The sequence below is a fragment of the Triturus cristatus genome, chromosome 1_1, assembly GCF_964204655.1.
Source record: "Triturus cristatus chromosome 1_1, aTriCri1.1, whole genome shotgun sequence".
Taxonomy (NCBI): domain Eukaryota; kingdom Metazoa; phylum Chordata; class Amphibia; order Caudata; family Salamandridae; genus Triturus; species Triturus cristatus.
This window is the reverse complement of record NC_140579.1, coordinates 684,535,143-684,552,144: the sequence shown is the minus strand read 5'-3', so window position 1 is coordinate 684,552,144 and position 17,002 is coordinate 684,535,143. Positions and strand designations below refer to the sequence as shown.

At 48.2% G+C, this 17,002-nt stretch overlaps 1 protein-coding gene across 4 annotated transcripts in view; it reads right to left on the bottom strand.

The window, feature by feature from the left end:
* NMT1 (N-myristoyltransferase 1) overlaps positions 1-17,002 on the bottom strand; it is a 413,873-nt gene that overhangs the window by 232,559 nt on the left and 164,312 nt on the right. Inside the window, exon 1 of one of the 4 annotated variants that reach the window (XM_085647090.1) lies at positions 2,949-3,010. The exons of the other annotated variants lie outside the window; for them this stretch is intronic. The gene's annotated coding sequence lies outside the window, so the exon portion shown is untranslated. Of the gene's footprint in view, positions 1-2,948; positions 3,011-17,002 lie in introns of those variants that run through there. 4 annotated transcript variants of the gene reach the window in all.

Below are 17,002 nucleotides of genomic sequence, written 5' to 3'. Positions count from 1 at the left end.
ACCTTGCCGTCGTTGGTACTGTGGGCGATACGACAGATGTTGAACCATAAGAAGAGTACCGTTGCTGTTGGTACGAGCCGCTGTAGGATGTGGTACTCTTCCCTCTGGCCCCACGGAAAGGAACCTTACGATATTGAAGATTGCCTAGAGACCGTCTCCGTATCTTTTGTAATGTCCAGGAGGGCATCGTCGACATGTTTCCCAAACAATGCCTCACCATCAAACGGGAGGTCCAGGATCTTGTTCTGAACCTCCGGTTGGAACCAAGTTGCCCGGAGCCAGCCCTGCCGACGAAGAACAGCTGCACCTGCCAGTGTGGCGATATCCATGGTGCAGTCGATCACCTCCACAGACGTAGCCTCCCTCTCCTGTAGAATCTTCTTAGCCTCCATCTTGGCCTCCGGTGGGAACTGGTCCAAATAAGGCGAAAGGTTGCACCACATTTGGCGATCGTACCTGCCGAGGATCGCCAATGCATTAGCAGCCCGTACTAAAAGACTCGCCATAGAGGAAAAACGTTTCCCCGCATTATCAAGTCGCCTGCCTTCTTTATCAGGAGGGGTGGTTAGTGGTGCAGAAGGATTACGGGACTTTCGTTGCGCCGCCTGGGAAATTACCGAATCCGGCTGACCAATCAAGGACGCTGGACTATCCTCAGGCGCCTTGTACTTCTTGAGGCGCGGCAAAACCGGAATAATCGTAGCCGGGTTAATCGCCTTCAAACCCTCGTCCCATACATGGCCAACAATGGGAATGGAACGAACCACTTTCCTGTAGGGCTCCTTGAAATCATACAGGAAGCATTCCGTTTGAACTGACGGCATAGGAAGCTGGAATCTACTGGAGGCTTTTTCCATCAGCTTGTGAAAAACCCCAATATCTGCCGGGGAATAATCCAGGACATTAACAGGAAATTCAGAGGATGGTGAAGGGGAAGCCCTACCCCTTTTCATTGACCTGCGAGAGGAGGTGCCACTGGACAGAGCACCCCTTCCTTGACTTCACCTTCTGGAGCCACGTGAGAAGGCGACCCTCACGGTCCCGGAGGGTCTTCGTAGAGAAGGTGCGGCAGATCTTGCATTCCGCAGCCTTATGATCCGGGTACAGGCAATAAATGCAGTCCTTATGCCTGTCCTGAATTCAAGCAAGCCTGGCTGAAGACGGCTGAAATGCCAGAAACCGGTCCTAGGAAGCTTGTTTCCGGTCCAGGGAAGGCATGGCTTGGCAGTTCGGGCTGGACTGTTCCCATGAGGCACAGGGTCAGACTGATTTGCAAATGGCCATGTCTGAACTGGGGTGGCAGAGTGGGCTAAAGAACGGTGATGGATCAAACCCAGATCTGTTGACTGGGTGTGAGTGTTTGATTGGTTCTGATGCTCCGTCCGTCACCACCCCCTTTTGTACCGCTTTGTCCTCCACGTACAGCCTCTTTTTACCACAGGTGGAACAAGGCTTGAAAATGGCTTTATTCTCCTTGTCAGACATTCCTGAATGAAACACCAAAAGTTTTGAAGTAAATATTTTGGAAAAAAGCAGTCAGAGTTGAAGTGAGCAGAGCTCAAAGGAGACTCCCTAAGCACAACGTGCGGTAGAAAATCTGAGGCTCTGAGGTTCTCTCAAAGTTCTGTGGGGTGAGGCTAATCTGATTGGTTGTTGCTTTATTTTGGTCTCTTTTACAAAAAGAGGCAGATATGCTACAAAAGGGAATGAGGCCTAGGCCTTTCTTTCTTTCTCTTTTGTACCTACTGCTATATTATTTTGGGTACCGAGACTCCCATTCCAACGACGGGGAATGATACAAGCTTTGGGAATCTAAGAAAGTTCCAATACTGGAGTAATGTAAAATACCTCAAATGTCAGCTCGAGCATCAGAGGTAACTGCCCTCACAAGGGCCTGGGAATTGAGTAAAGATCTGATTGTAAATATTTATACTAACACCCAGTACGCCTTTGGAGTTGCACACTCATTTGGGCACTTATGGAAAGAAAGAGGCTTTTTGGCCTCACATGGTACTAAGATACAGCATGGGGGAGTAATAGTAAAGCTATTGGATGCACTGTTCCCAAAAAAGTTGTCATTGTTAAATGCAGTGCCCATAAAAAGGTTACAGAGATTGGTCAGGGACATGCTTTTGCAGATGAAACAGCCAGATATGAACAGTTTAATGTCTGTTGCAGGACAAGCTAGATGGGTCCCTGACTTACCAATGTTTAACAAATATCAAGGTATTGGTAGAGCGCTACAACAGGAAACTACCATGGAAGAAAAAGACATGGCAGATGTATGGTAGATTAGATGTTAACGGATGTTGGGTAGATCTGTCAAGAAAGCAAAGCTGGATGCTTCCTAGTGGTTATCTTAATGCTATATTTACCATGACACACAGTCTAACTCACATTACTGCCAAAGGAATAGTGGCTACATTAGATCATGTATGGTTTAATGAACTGATTCCTAGAGTGGCACAGTCACATGTAAGGAGATGTATGACATGCACTACTTATAACCCAGGGAAAGGTACTCCTGTCCCAACGGGCCATTTCACACCCCAAGATGTGCCCTTCCAGGTCTAACAGATATATTTCATTCAAATGGAACGAGTGGGCAAGCGTAAGTATGTCTTAGTGGTGGTTTGTGACATTAGTAGGTGGGTAGAGACCTACTCTCTATGGGATAACAGACTGGAGTACTGCAAAAGTACTCCTGAAAGAGTACTTTCCGAGATTCGGCTTGCCCAGAGTTCTTTGGAGCAACAATGGGCCAAGTGACAGACATGGTCTGCAAAGGCTTGCAGATAAGGCAAACGTTTCACGCTGCACACAATCCACAGGCTGTGGGCCTAGTGGAAAGATACAATGGTATCTTGAAAGGAAAACTGGGAAAAATATGCACTGAAACAAAATTAAAATGGCCTGACACCTTACCAATAGAATTGCTTTCTACTCACCACTGCACACTCAAAAATGGGTTTCTCTCTCTATGAAGTTGTCCTGGGGACCCCTGTGTGGATGTACCTAGACCAAATAATTTTGGGGGAAATTGAATATCCCTTGCTGGTTGACTATTGTGAACAATTCAATTCAAAAAAGCTATATTCGATTTGAACAATAACATCATAAAAGCACATAGAATGCCATGATTTTTAAAAATTCAACATTAAAAATCGTTAATATCGTAAGTTAAAAGGGCCTAACTGTAAGTAACATACCTTTTGAGAAATCATGAGCCCATAGTTTTCCTATATTTTATTGCACATTTCAAGTATCGAACTATAGACCATGTGAAATGTTCCATTCTCTAAAAGTTGTAATACTAGAAATGCATCTCATTAATCAACAAGGCCAGTCTCCCACCTTGTCTTGGACGAGCCGGACACGTACAGAGGCCTGGAGATTGGGTCTTGACACGTAGTTACCAACGAAAATGCAGTTTCGAGCCACGCTGGAAGGGTCCTGTGTAAGTGCTACTCCCCACCCAGACAGCTGCTAAGTTTACTGGCCATAAACACTGGTTACAGGACAACCAAGCTTCATTGTTTTTGCCCTATGATCAATGCGTGAAGCAAGAGATTCCTGATTTGGAATGTGAACAAATTTCCCAGCAAGTACCTTTTGTGATGGTGAACAAGGAGAAGTAGCACATCGATTGAATCCTCTATTTGAGCATCCAGATTGTGATTCACCTAGGTATAATTTGAGACTAACTCTGGAGAGATAGCAACCCATGCCGGTGGTCAAGACAGCCAACATCCAGACCCATACATAAGCCTGCCAGTGAGGCTTTAAAGTAAAGGACACTGGGAGCTCTTGATGTTCTTTGGTAGAGTAAATAGGGATTTTTAGGATGTCTTAATCATGTTACCTTGCTTTTGGCTGATAGGAGTTTTTGATTCGTTTCTCTTTTGTAAAAAGAAGAGGTCTGCAGAAACAAGGTTATTTATCCAAGGAAAGGAAAGGTAAAAGGAAATAAAAAATGGTCTGCACATAAAGATATATTGGGAGAAGCATCAGAGGCTCATCAAGAACAGTTATTTGTATATCATACATGATAAATACATTATAGGTAAGACCAGGATTATTGAATTGAGACAGTTTGGGAAGTCACAACTGATCTGCGGCAGGAGGGGGAAGACTCCAGTATCTGGCATACAACAATTTTGGACCAACAAAGTGAAAATTGTGGTGTTTCTATGCCTTCAGATAATATTAGGAATGCTAGGGTTGTTCTAGTGGTTAGAAGAAAAGCACCCAGTGGACAAACCAGTGACACCAGTCACCACACCAATACCAGAGCTTCATTACATAACCCTCGCCCCTCATAAGAAAGCACACCGCTAATGTAAATAATACATTCATTGTGGTTTTACATAGTTCCCACCTTGGTAATGCCACAGATTGTTGAATATGCGGCTTCCTGCCATCTTCAGTTGAAAGGAAGGCACCTCTTATTCCCCTACCTTCATCCTACAATGGGCCTTGCAGTGCCTGGTGGGAATTGACTTGTGTGTCCTTATATTAAAGTCACTAATAAGACTGTACAGAACCAGTTTAGGGATCATCTCTATTATCTATGCTGGCAAAATGTTGTTAGGATCTGTGGCACCATGGAGGACAGGGAGGAATTCACCAGCTATAACGACTCCTCTATGCTATTATCCTTTAATGAGAGAAAGATGTCCAAGGTGGCAATGCTCCCCATACCTGTGCATGCCAATAGAGCCCACTTTTGTGTACAAGGTGAATGGTTCCTCGCTGTTGGGAATAGTATTTGTTACCGTACAGTGATATTAAATTGCACCCATCATTTGTGGCCTCAGGAAACACCCATCTTGTTTGTGGTAATCAGGCTTAGGTCTGGCTCCCTAGGGCACAACTTTCCAAACTTTTCATGTTGGTGACACACCTTTTATACATTCCTGATTTAGTGACACAGTAACGTGAGCGAGCGTAGCTAGCGAGGCCGAACCACCCAAGGGGTTTCGGGGGTGTTCTTCCCCCAAGAAAAGTTTGAAAAAATAGTGGACAAATGGTGCATTTTCAAGCAAATTTGAGAAAGCAGGAAGGTTAATAAAGCAATTGTGAATCTGTTCTAACAAAGACAGTGACTGGCAAAACTGGGTGTAAGGTTAGGTTTGTACCTGAAACAAGCGAAGCGGAGTGGCACGAAAAGGCGAATTGGATGAGGAGTGTCATATTGGAGTTCCAGGAGTCGTGGTCACACAGACATCAGAAACAGGGTATTGGCCCATGTGGGGGGCAGGGGCATACTGAGAGCTTGCAAGAGAAGAAACGCGTTACTTACCTGTAACAGCAGTTATCCAGTATTGGTGTCTTTCATAGATTCACATGCCTGAATCATTCCCCGTCATCGAGACGGGAGCCTCCGGTACATAAAAAAGTAATGTCCTATAGACATACATAGAGAAAAATAGGCCTAAGGGCCTCCCCTTAGCAGCCTATCCTAGTCCTTATGTAAAAAGGACCAAACTCTTAGAGTCAGCCAATCAGCTATCACCTCCCTCTAGAACCTTCCTGGCAGGAGCCTCAGTCCCTCAGATTTTCATACGCACCAAGCTAGGTAGGCGTAATACAGTTAGAGAGAGACGTGAGTCCTTCCAGGGGAGGTGGGAGGGTTGCATGTGAATCTATGAAAGACACCAATACTGGATAACTGCTGTTACAGGTAAGTAACGCGTTTCTTATCCAGTATTAGGGGTGTCTTTCATAGATTCACATGCCTGAATCAGAGTAGTTAGCAATACATTATGCACATTTCTGATGTAACATGCCATAAAGATATTTGAGATAATACACTATTATCATAACAGTTTGAAACATTGGCATACATCAAAACAGTAAATCAGTAAAGAATGTGCATACCAGGATGGCGGGATGTTGGAAGGCTCACCTCACTGGAATAGATGGCAAAGCACCGCCTGGCCCACTGCCGCATCCTTCGTAAGTTCGGCATCCAGGCAGTAGTGTCTGGAGAAGGTGTGCGGTGACTTCCACGTCGCCGCTCTACAGATGTCCAAAATCGGCACTCCAGCGAACAGCCCTGCTGATGTGGACATCGCTCTGGTGGAGTGTGCTTCCACCCTGTCTCGCAAAGGCCGTCCGGCCCCTTCATGGCAGAATGCTATTGCTGAAGAAATCCACCTTGAAATGCTCTGTTTTGTTAGAGGCATACCCAACCTTGGCCTGCTGTAGGCCACGAACAGCTGCGATGACTTTCTGAAAGTTTTCGTCTTGTCTATATAAAACTTAAGACACCGTTTGAGATCCAGAGAGTGGAGCGTCCTTTCTGCTGCCGTGGTAGGGTTTGCGAAGAAGGAACGCAGGACCACCGGCTCGTTGAGGTGAAAGTCTGAAGGCACTTTCGGTATGAACTTGGGATTTGTCCTCAGCACCACCCTGTCCTGTTTGAACTGCATGAAGGGCTCCTGAATGGAGAGAGCTTGCAACTCGCTGACTCTCCTGGCAGACGTTAGAGCGAGCAACAGAGCCGTTTTCCATGAGATGTACTTGATGGAAGCTCGATGAATGGGCTCGAAAGGGTGCTTCATGAGTTGGTTAAGGACCAAGTTGAGGTGCCATGTCGGTGGGACCCGTCGAGGTCTTGGAAAGGACCTATAGAGACCCTTAAGGAACTGTTTGATAAGTCTACTGGACCAGAGAGACGGGCCTTTGGAAGTCCTGGTAAAACGTGAAATTGCCGCCAGATGCACCTTTATGGATGCATGCACTAATCCGGACTGCGCCAAGAGCAGGAGATATGGCAATATCTGTTCAGGCGTGATATGAAGTGGTCTCAGGCCCTTGTCCGAGCACCATACGCAGAAGCGTTTCCATTTGAGAGAGTAGGTCTTGTTGGTACTGTCCGCCCTTGCTTTTGCTAGCACGTCCCTGCATTCCTGCGGGATGTTCAAATGACAGAACTCTCTGTGCTCAGGAGCCAGGCCGATAACCTGAGCGATTGCAGGTTCGGGAATTGCACCTGCCCATTGGACATTGTCAGCAGGTTGGGGTGCTGTGGTAGACGAATCGGTGTCCTGATAGAGAGGCGATGAAGGTCCGAGAACCAGTGCTGCCTCGGCCAGTACGGGGCAATCAGGATCAGGGTACAGGGCTCCGCCTTCATCTTCCTGAGGACCCTGGGAATCATCGGGAACGGTGGAAAAGCATACGCAAATACGCTGAACCAGCCTATGGAAAAGGCATTCCCGAGCGACTCTGGCTGGGGATGCCAGCTTGCATAGCTTGGGCATTTGGCGTTCTCCCTGGTGGCGAACAGATCGATTCCTGGGACTCCCCATTCTGAGAATACCTGTGTCAGTGCACTCTCGTCGAGCTCCCATTCGTGGGAGAGGGATTTCTGCCTGCTTAGGGCGTCCGCAATGGTGTTGTCCTTTCCCGGGACATAGTCCGCCCTGAGGGTGATCCCATGGAGAACAAGCCAGTTCCAGATCTTTTGCGACTCGCGCGATAGAGTGAGCGCCTTCCTCCCTGTTTGTTTAGATAGTGCATCGTCGTGGTGTTGTCCGTTCTGACGAGCCCCTGGGAGTTCTGGATGCGTGGGAAAAAGGCTTGCAGCGCTAGGTACACAGCCCTCAACTCCAGCAGATTGATATGGAGGCGTTGCTCCTGATCTGTCCATTTGCCACTTACTCTGAGGTCCTGAAGGACAGCTCCCCAGCCTGCTAGAGATGCATCGGTGGTGATCACAAGTGGCGCCGCTGGAAGCAGGAACGGCAGTCCCCTCGACAGGTTTCTGTAATCCTTCCACCACTCGAGGCTCTTGGATATTTGTGGTGTTATCCTCACAATGTCCTCGAACGAACCTGTACTCTGAGTCCACTGGTTCGTGAGAGCTTCCTGCAATGGACGCATCCGAAGCCTGCAGTGAGGGATGAGTAGTATACAAGAAGACATCATTCCCAGGAGTGATTTGAAAGTGCGAACTCTTAGGGATTTCCTTGATGCCACCGCCTTGGCCAGCGATATGATCTTGTTTTTTCTTTCGTCTGAAGGAAATGCCCTCGCGCATTCCGTATTCAAGGTCGCCCCTAGGAAGGTGATGCTTCTTGTTGGGGACATATGTGATTTCTGAAGATTGAGAGTCAATCCTAGATGTTGGAAAAGATTGGTACAGGCGTTGGAGGATTTGGTTGCGCCTACAGCCGTGGGCGCCTTGACCAGCCAGTCGTCGAGGTAGGGGAAAACTTGGTGACCCATTTGACGTAGGAAAGCTGCCACAGGAGAAAGGCACTTGGTGAAAATCCGCGGAGCGGATTTGAGGCCAAACGGTAGGACCTTGAATTGGTAGTGCTGTCCTGCCACCTCGAAACGTAGAAACTTCCTGTGCCCCCTGAGTATCGGGATGTGATAGTAGGCATCCTGAAGATCCAAGGATGTCATGAAATCTCCTTCCTCTAGAATGCCTAGGATTTCTTGGAGCGTCACCATCCTGAACGACTGACTCTTCAGGAAAGAGTTGAGTGCCCTGAGATCTAGAATGGGCCTCCACTTCTTTTCTTTCTTGCGTATCAGAAAGAAACGGGAGTAGAATCCTTTCTCCCTCTGAGCCGATGAAACCCGCTCGATCGCTCCTTTCCTCAACATCTCCGATATTTCCCGGAGCAGCAGCCGTAGGTGCTTGTGGGGGAACCTGCGTGGTGGGGTTGCAGGCGGGATGGTGGTAAATTCTAGGGAATGGCCGAATCTGAGGAGTTGGAGCACCCAACGATCTGAGGTGATGATGCGCCAATTTTCCAGGAAATGGGTCAATTTTCCTCCAATTTGTGAAGAGGGAGATGGTAGCAGGACTGGCTGGAGTAACTGGTCACTGGCGTCCGCCGGTACCCCTCTTCTGGTTCTTACCCCTGAAGGTAGATCTTCCATAAGACGACTGCCGACCTTGTTGCTGTTTCTGCTGGTACTGGGTCTTATTCTGGAAGGAATACGAGGACCTATTCTGGAAGGATCCTCTGTAGGAAGACTGGCCTCTAGATTTGTTGCCCCGAAAGGACTGGTTCCTTGCCTGCAAGGTTCCAAGCGCTCTAGCTGTGTCAGTGTCCTTCTTAATAGCTTGGAGCGCCTCATCAATTTTATCCCCAAATAGATGTCCGTCGAAGGGCATATCCAGCACCTTCGTCTGCACTTCCTGCCTGAACGATGTTGCCTTCAGCCATCCTTGGCGGCGCAGGACCGCAGCCCCAGCCAGTTGACGAAAGCCTGTCATGGCCACGTCTATGGCGCAATCGATGATCTCGGCTGCAGAGGTCTGGCCCTCAGAAAGTAGTGCCTTTACCTCTTCCTGAACTGCGCTCGGAAGTTCTGCTAAATATGGGGCAATATCCTCCCAAAGTTGGCGGTTATAACGCCCCAAGAGGGCTATGGAATTGGCCACCTTGATGGTCATTGCCGAAGTGGTCGAAAACCTTTTGCCAATCGTGTCCAATTTTCTGCCCTCCTTGTCCGGTGGTGCTGACAGAGGAGAGGAGGGATTACGAGAGTTTTTCTGGGCCGCTTGGGTCACAACCGAATCCGGTTTCGGGTGGCCAGTCAGGCAAGCTGGTGCCGTGGACGGAGCCTTATACTTCTTATCCAGGCGTGGAACAACCGCAGGAACGGAAGCCGGCGTCAGCATTAGCTTCTTTCCCTGGTCCCAGAGAAAGTCGATGATCGGGATCGATTTCGTCGTCTTCTTCGTCTGCTCCTTAAAGTCATGCAGGAAGCACTCAGTCTCTGTCGACTCCATGACCATATGGAACCGCGTCGCGGCCCGTTCAATTACCTTATGAAAACCACCAATATCCACTGGCGGTGAATCAGATTGGCGCGGTTGTGGGGAAGGTGGTGAGGATGCCACATACTACTCCTCCTCATCCTGGTCCGTCTGGTCTCCCTGGACCTCTCCTTCTTCCATCTCCTCAGCCTCCTCATCCGATGACTATCACCTGCGGAGGCGGTTTCTCGTGGCAGACCTGCGTAACCGGCCGTGATTGCCTTGGGGCTGTCGTTGGCGGGTTTGTAGTTGGCACTGGGACCCCTGCGTCCAACGTCGTCGATTCCGGGAAACGTTGCTTGTAGTCCCGGATAAGGAATTTGAGGTCCTGAACTATTGACAGAGGAAGGCAAACCATCGGAGTGACCTCCGTGCGAACCTGTTCCTGGACGGGGCGCTCCTGCGCGCTCATGTCTTCCTGCTCCTCGTCCGTGCTTTGACATTTGACATAAAGTTCAGAAGGGGAAGTAGCCTGTTCAAAGAGCTCCTCTTCAGACTCTTCACTCTGAAGAATCTCCATAGGCAAACTGGTTTGTACCTTGCTTGGAGATGTCGTTTCCGGTGTAATCTGTGGTTTGGCTAGTTTGCCAGAAGCAGAACCTTGTACAGAAATCCCTGCTGTCTTCTGTCCCATGGACGACGACGACGGGGTCGTCGACGGTATGGCTGTCAGCAACGGTGTCCCCGTCGTCGACGCCCTCGTCGTCGACGCCCTTCCTCGTCGACGATGCCCTCGTCGTCGACATCTTCGTCGACAATGCCCTCGTCGTCGACGCCCTTCCTCGTCGACTATGCCCTCGTCGTCGACATCTTCGTCGACGATGCCCTCGTCGTCGACGCCTTCGACGTCGACGCACTCGTCGTCGACATCCTCGTCGTCGACTCTTCCGTCGACGGTGGGCTCCTCATCGACGAGGTCGTCGTCGACGGGACAATCTTCGTCGTCGACGATGACTTAGACGTCGACGACGGTTTTAACAGTATAATAGACGAGATAGGAGTACCTGCTGACGATGAAGAAGGGGTAGTCGTCGTCGACGAGAAAACAGACGACGCTGTCGATGTGGACACGGTCGTCGTTGGTGTGGAGACATGTCCTGATGGCCTTTTCTGCGCCGAGGAAGGTGTCGCAATTTTTGTGGCCGACAGAGTAGGCTTCTTGAAAGTGAGAGAGTCCTTGTCAGACGCTGAAGATTTTGAAGATCTTGCCTCTGAAGACTTCTTGTGTGTCTTCATAGGAGGAGCGTCTGAGGGGCCAGGAGATGTCACTCTCGGCCTCTTCAGGGAGACTTCAGAGGTTCCGGAAAAGCTCGCCTCTGAGGACACCACACTCTCTCTGTCCTTGAGCCTGTCCAGCCAGATAAGCAGGCGACCCTCTCTGTCTCTCAAGGTCTTATGAGGGAAAGACCTACATATTTTACAGTCCTTAGGGACGTGGTCCGGATAAAGGCAATACAAGCACAAGTCATGCTTTTCGTCCACATGAAGCCTCTTCTTCCCACATGAAGAGCAAGCCCTGAAAAGGGCTTTCTTCTGGGAGTCAGACATGCCAGGAGTTGTAGATGAAATAAACACTCACTGCAGCAAAAAGAGGCCTGAAGTAGTCAGCGTTGAAATCCTTGAAGAAGAAAGTCACCAAAAAAGTGAACAATCTGGTTTGAAGAAATCCTGAGGAGAACTCAGGTTGGAGACTCCCTAGCACAACGTGCGGTAGAAAATCTGAGGGACTGAGGCTCCTGCCAGGAAGGTTCTAGAGGGAGGTGATAGCTGATTGGCTGACTCGAAGAGTTTGGTCCTTTTTACATAAGGACTAGGATAGGCTGCTAAGGGGAGGCCCTTAGGCCTATTTTTCTCTATGTATGTCTATAGGACATTACTTTTTTATGTACCGGAGGCTCCCGTCTCGACGACGGGGAATGATTCAGGCACGTGAATCTATGAAAGACACCCCTAATACTGGATAACTTTGCCACACAAACACAACAGTTAGCTCATAGAGGGTCTGCACTGGTGAGATGAGGCAGACCACATACAAAAGGGCGGCAGGCCAGGCAGTTAAACAGGCTGGGCTAGGCAGCTGCACACAGGAGCTTCAGGGATGGAGGGGCTCAGAGGGCCGGCAGGGGCAAGATAGATACAACAGAGAGGCTGCAGTGGAGAAAGGGTCACATATACGAAGTTCAGTAGGCTGTAAGGCCGAAAAAGCGGATACTGAGGAGGCGGCAGACACACAGAGGTGTTACAAAGGGTGGAGAGGCACAGATCGATTGACACACAGGCCGCAGAAGGGAAATGCAGCATTCAGAGTGGAAGATTAAGATACCATGAAAGAAACACATAGCAGGATAACCCATTGAACATAGCTGCAAAAAAACATGGTCAACCAACACGGCTCCTACAAGCAAACCTTCCAGCATAGAATACACAGTATACAGATCTACCTAAGAAATGAGTGATTCAGTCAAAAAACACCTTTTAAATAAAGTTCCCACCAACAGGCTACCACCACCTAAAAAGAGTCAAAAGTAACAGCCCTGACACCTGTAGTAGAAACTCTCATGCCTCTACCAGCACCCTGTCTCACGGTGGAAGCCAGGGCAGATGTCAGCTTTCCCAGTCCTCGTTGGCATGCGCAATTTGGCGGCCAGATGAGGCTGAACAGGTGACAGTTGACAACTATACCACCACACACCCTCATCCTTCAACACACAGGAGGATGAAGAAGGCCAGGGACAAGTGACTACTACTTGCTGAGAACTCTGTGGACATTAGATAACAGGGCACTGGGAGAGCATGTCATCTGCCCAGTTTCTCCTTGGCTTGCATCAAACTGCAGCCTAAAGAGGTCCGACTGCCAAATTTTTACAATAACAGGTTATAGTCCCTATTAATCTCACTCAGGTTCAAATGGTAATTAATAATGATAGCCTGTAAAACATCTAACATTACAAAAATAAATATGAATATATGCTAATGCTCCTGTTAATTAAATGGTAGTAGAACCCACTGCCATGATACAAGATCCTCCCTCACCGGATAAGAATTGTGAACCTGGTGTATTCAGCATAAAGATGCCAGCACAAACTCGTTCTGAATGTTTTAGGCTCTTGTTCATTTGCAATCGTAATTTTCTTAATTTACAAGACTTCATTTTTAAAGCATAAACTATGCCACAGTGGAATGACCGCCTCCATGCCTCCCAGTTCCCTTCTTCTCTTTGGTGAGAGCAATAACTGAGGCTCTAGCTGACCTCCTGTGAACTTGTGTAATGTAACTGGTACTAATGTAAAGCGCTCAAATACCTTCGGTCAAGTTCACCAAAGAACACTGAAAACAAAACCAAGCATTGGCATAGTCAATAGGTCTTGCCTGTGGGATCCTACAAATATTTAGCCATGCAGCACATTATCCTGGGTGCTTAACATTTACTGTTCTTTAACATGGAAACATTGACATTAATAGGCACATTATAGCATCTAATTAGAAGTATTTTGGTTAAAGGCCCCTCCTGCTCACCGTTACACTCCGCACCAGCCTCCGAAGTGCGACACCTGCTTTTTTGTTGCCTCCTAACCCTCAATTCACAAAACTTTTTCAAAAACATTTTGTGTTACATTTTTGGGGGGGACCAGCAGCTGCCATTTGCTGCAGGACTGCTCCGTTTTCTTTCAAAAAAAGGCTCTGCGTAAATGATTTTTAAAGAAACTGTTGCTACAAGTGGGTTACAATTGAAAATAATTTTTTTTTATAAAATGCCTGTGTCAATCTATGAGTGCACTTTCATCATCAGGAATGCATGTGCATAAGGAATGGCAGCCTTCAGCAGCACCATGATGTGTATGCATATGCTTAAGTTTGCCTCATCACACCTTTTTCTTTCTTTGCAGATGCTGCACAGCATCGGCAAAAAGCATTGGCAAAGTCAATTCGCTTATTGGCTTTGTCAATGCGTGTTTTGATTTACAGTGGGGTTTGGAGGAGCAGCAGTCTTTTAAAGTTGATGGTACTGTAGCTGATGTCACCCCAATCAAAGGTCTACTTCTCATCTCTATTGGCTGGCGCGGCAGGCTTACGCGGGCCACCCCATTGTGGCAGGGTACCCTGCTCAAGGAGACGGCAAGTCTGGAGGGCTTTCGCTATTGGGACATGATAGGGATCTCCTTGCTGGGGGATGTAATGAAGGGAGTGTCGCTTAAGTCGTTTCAGATGCTGCAGGCCGATTTTGAGCTGCATAAATCCCAGTTTCACAAATATCTCCAGTTGCGGCATGCCCTCACACCTAGCATCCAGCACCTAGACACTCTGCCGGAGTTCCACCCGCTAGAGGGTAGACTGTTGATGGGAGACCTCGGGGATCACAAAATTCGCCAGATTTATCAGACTCTGACAACCTTCATGAACACTACCCTAGATAATACCAAGGAAGCGTGGCAGCGCGATATCCCCACGCTCACGGAGGATGACTGGGCAGACGCTATAGCGGGTCCGTGATATGCTGCGGTGGCCACCAAATACCGCTTCATACAATTCAAATACCTGCACAGGGCGTATTACACCCGGCACCGCCTTTGGCGCATGCACTTAATTGGGTCCCCCACGTGTCTCCGTTGCGGCGATGGGGACAGTACATTCTTGCACACGGTGTGGGACTGTGGGCGGCTGCGCCCGTTTTGGACGGCGGTTCTGTCCTGCCTGGGGGGGGGTGCTGGGTTGGGAGCTTCCCCCCGATCCCCGCTTAACACTGTTGCATTGTACCGAGGAGATAGGGGGCAACATCTATAAGCGACACCTCCTGTTTTTGGGTTTGACGCTGGCCAAGCGAGATATTGCCCAGCATTGGAAGTCTTCTGCCCCGCCCCCGGTTCAGGCCTGGAAGAAAGCACTAGATCGCTGCATGTCTGCGGAAGAGGCGGTATTCTTGGCAAGGGGTTGTCCGAGTAAGCATGGTAAAGTCTGGAAGAGATGGGCGCGATATCGGGGTATTGTGTTGTCTGTGCGGGGGGGATGCAGTGCCATTGAACCCAATAGAGAGGCTAATCAGAGCCCCGGTGGGTCCCCCTTCGGGGCCCCGGGCCCTATGCATTGTGGATGAGTAATCGGAATATGGAGCTCATGCGGATAGGAAATATTGCATATCTGTGTTGGACCGTGGGCGGGTGTGATGTGCGGGTGGGGTGGGGGGGGGGGAGGGTTTGGGGGGTCTGATGTTCTGCAGACCAGGGGGGGGCTGAACAAGGATGCCACTTCTCACTGTTCTTTTCTTCATCTTGGTACCGTGTATGGGGACAAATTCCCCGGTGTCCTTACAAATGCCAATAAAGTTTGTCAAAAAAAAAAAAAAGTCTACTTCGTACCGAGAGTTTTCAAAGGACCTTTGTTACACAACATCTTTCAATACCCTGCTCCTCTCACTATAAAGTTTGTGAGTGAAGATACGATTGAAGCGGACACTTGAGGTGGAATTAGTAACGTGTCATAATTGTCCACCCATACTCTTCACAAAATCTGGCAATCAATGTGTTCTTCTGAAGCTCCCAGATGGAAAGGGCCTTCAGTAGGGCCTGATAGTAGCGATATGTAGCCAATGGTCCCTTCTCCTCCCCAAGATCAAAGAAATTATTATTAAAGAAAGGTGCCCCCCGGGAGGTCAGACAGAGAACTGATTGAAAAAAAATATATAACATGAGATTACCCCAGCTTTCGCAGTTAATACCCAGTTTTAACAGCTGTGGCAGATGAGCTGGGACCTTGGCAAATATGAAAAGCTTCTCAGGTGAATGAATTTGTTAAAATACCGTATGTACACTGAACTGTTGTTCCTTCGTTGTCAGATAACACCATTCCCACATTCCGCAATACCTGTCAGATATATATATTTTGGAGAACATTTATTTTTTTATAGAAATTACCAGGCGATAATTCCCTGGAGGAGAATGGAAATGTACTTCGTGTTATATCATAGGCGTGCCGTTAACCTTCAAGTGAGGCATCTTGCGATGGGTTATTAATAATGTATGGTCGCTTATGGTGAGAAAGGGCAGCTTAATGTTTTCCAGCATGCAAACACTGTTGATCTGTAAAACAGAGTTTCCACTTTGGTGTGCTATCAGGAGCCAGCTCTAAATACCTCAAATAGAACTGATTTTGTCAGTCTATTTCGAATCAGACTACCGCGTCAAGAAATCCAGTGTATTGATTGACTTAATAAAAAAGTAAGCAATCGAGGAAAAACGGAGGGTGTTCATAAGGGTTTGGAAAAATGATTTACACCTAAATGTTCTTCTGCTTTGCAATACTAGGACAATAAACTATGTATGCCACATTTCTCAAACACCACTGGCTGTCCCTTCACCCAGCCGCTAGCATTCACCCCCTCCCCCCCTGGCATCCGATTGCACCCCCAGCGCACCCCTGCTCACCCCCCCGCCCCTTACCCAGCAGCAGCTTGACCTCCGGCGCCACCTTCTCGCAGAGGGGAGATCCGCTGAGCCAGAGCTTTTTCAGAGTATGCGGCGCAGACGTCCTGATGCACGAGAATGTACGTACGTCTCACATGCATCTTATCAAGCATGTACGTTTGTCTTAAAGATTTAAGACAGACTTACATGCTTGATTAGAGAGCACCGTCGTGCGACACACGCACACATGTCAGGTGACACAGTACCGTGTCGGGACACATACTTTGGAAAGCTCTGCCCTAGGGGATGGTCAGGCAGATGCCACATCACATTTCTTCTCCCTCTCACTTACCTTGCACCCTCCGATTATCACAAGACATATAGACTTAATAAACGGGAAGTACAAGTTGACCTGACAGATACAACCCTGCAGCAATTTATCGATGCAATGAAGGGCCTGGTGCCTTTCTGGGGTCCCATGGCCAATAGTGTTCAGGTCCAACAATTGATCAGGGTAGTGAAAGCGGTTATCAAGACGACTGCTGGTGCCCTCAGTAACATTCCTGTAGAAATGCAAGCTACCCCTATTGTTCCACTTCAAAATCGTATTGTTTTAGACATCCTTTCAGCAGAAAAAGGAGGGGTATGCCGCATAATTGTCAGTTTGTGTTGTGTGTATATTTCTGAAAACACCCCTAATGTAAATTTGTCCATTCAAAAACTTCACAAAATTGCTGCTGAGATACACCAGCATACTGGAGATTGGGCTTGGTCAGGTTGGTTTAGAGAAGTACTGCTCACATGGGGTTGGAAACGA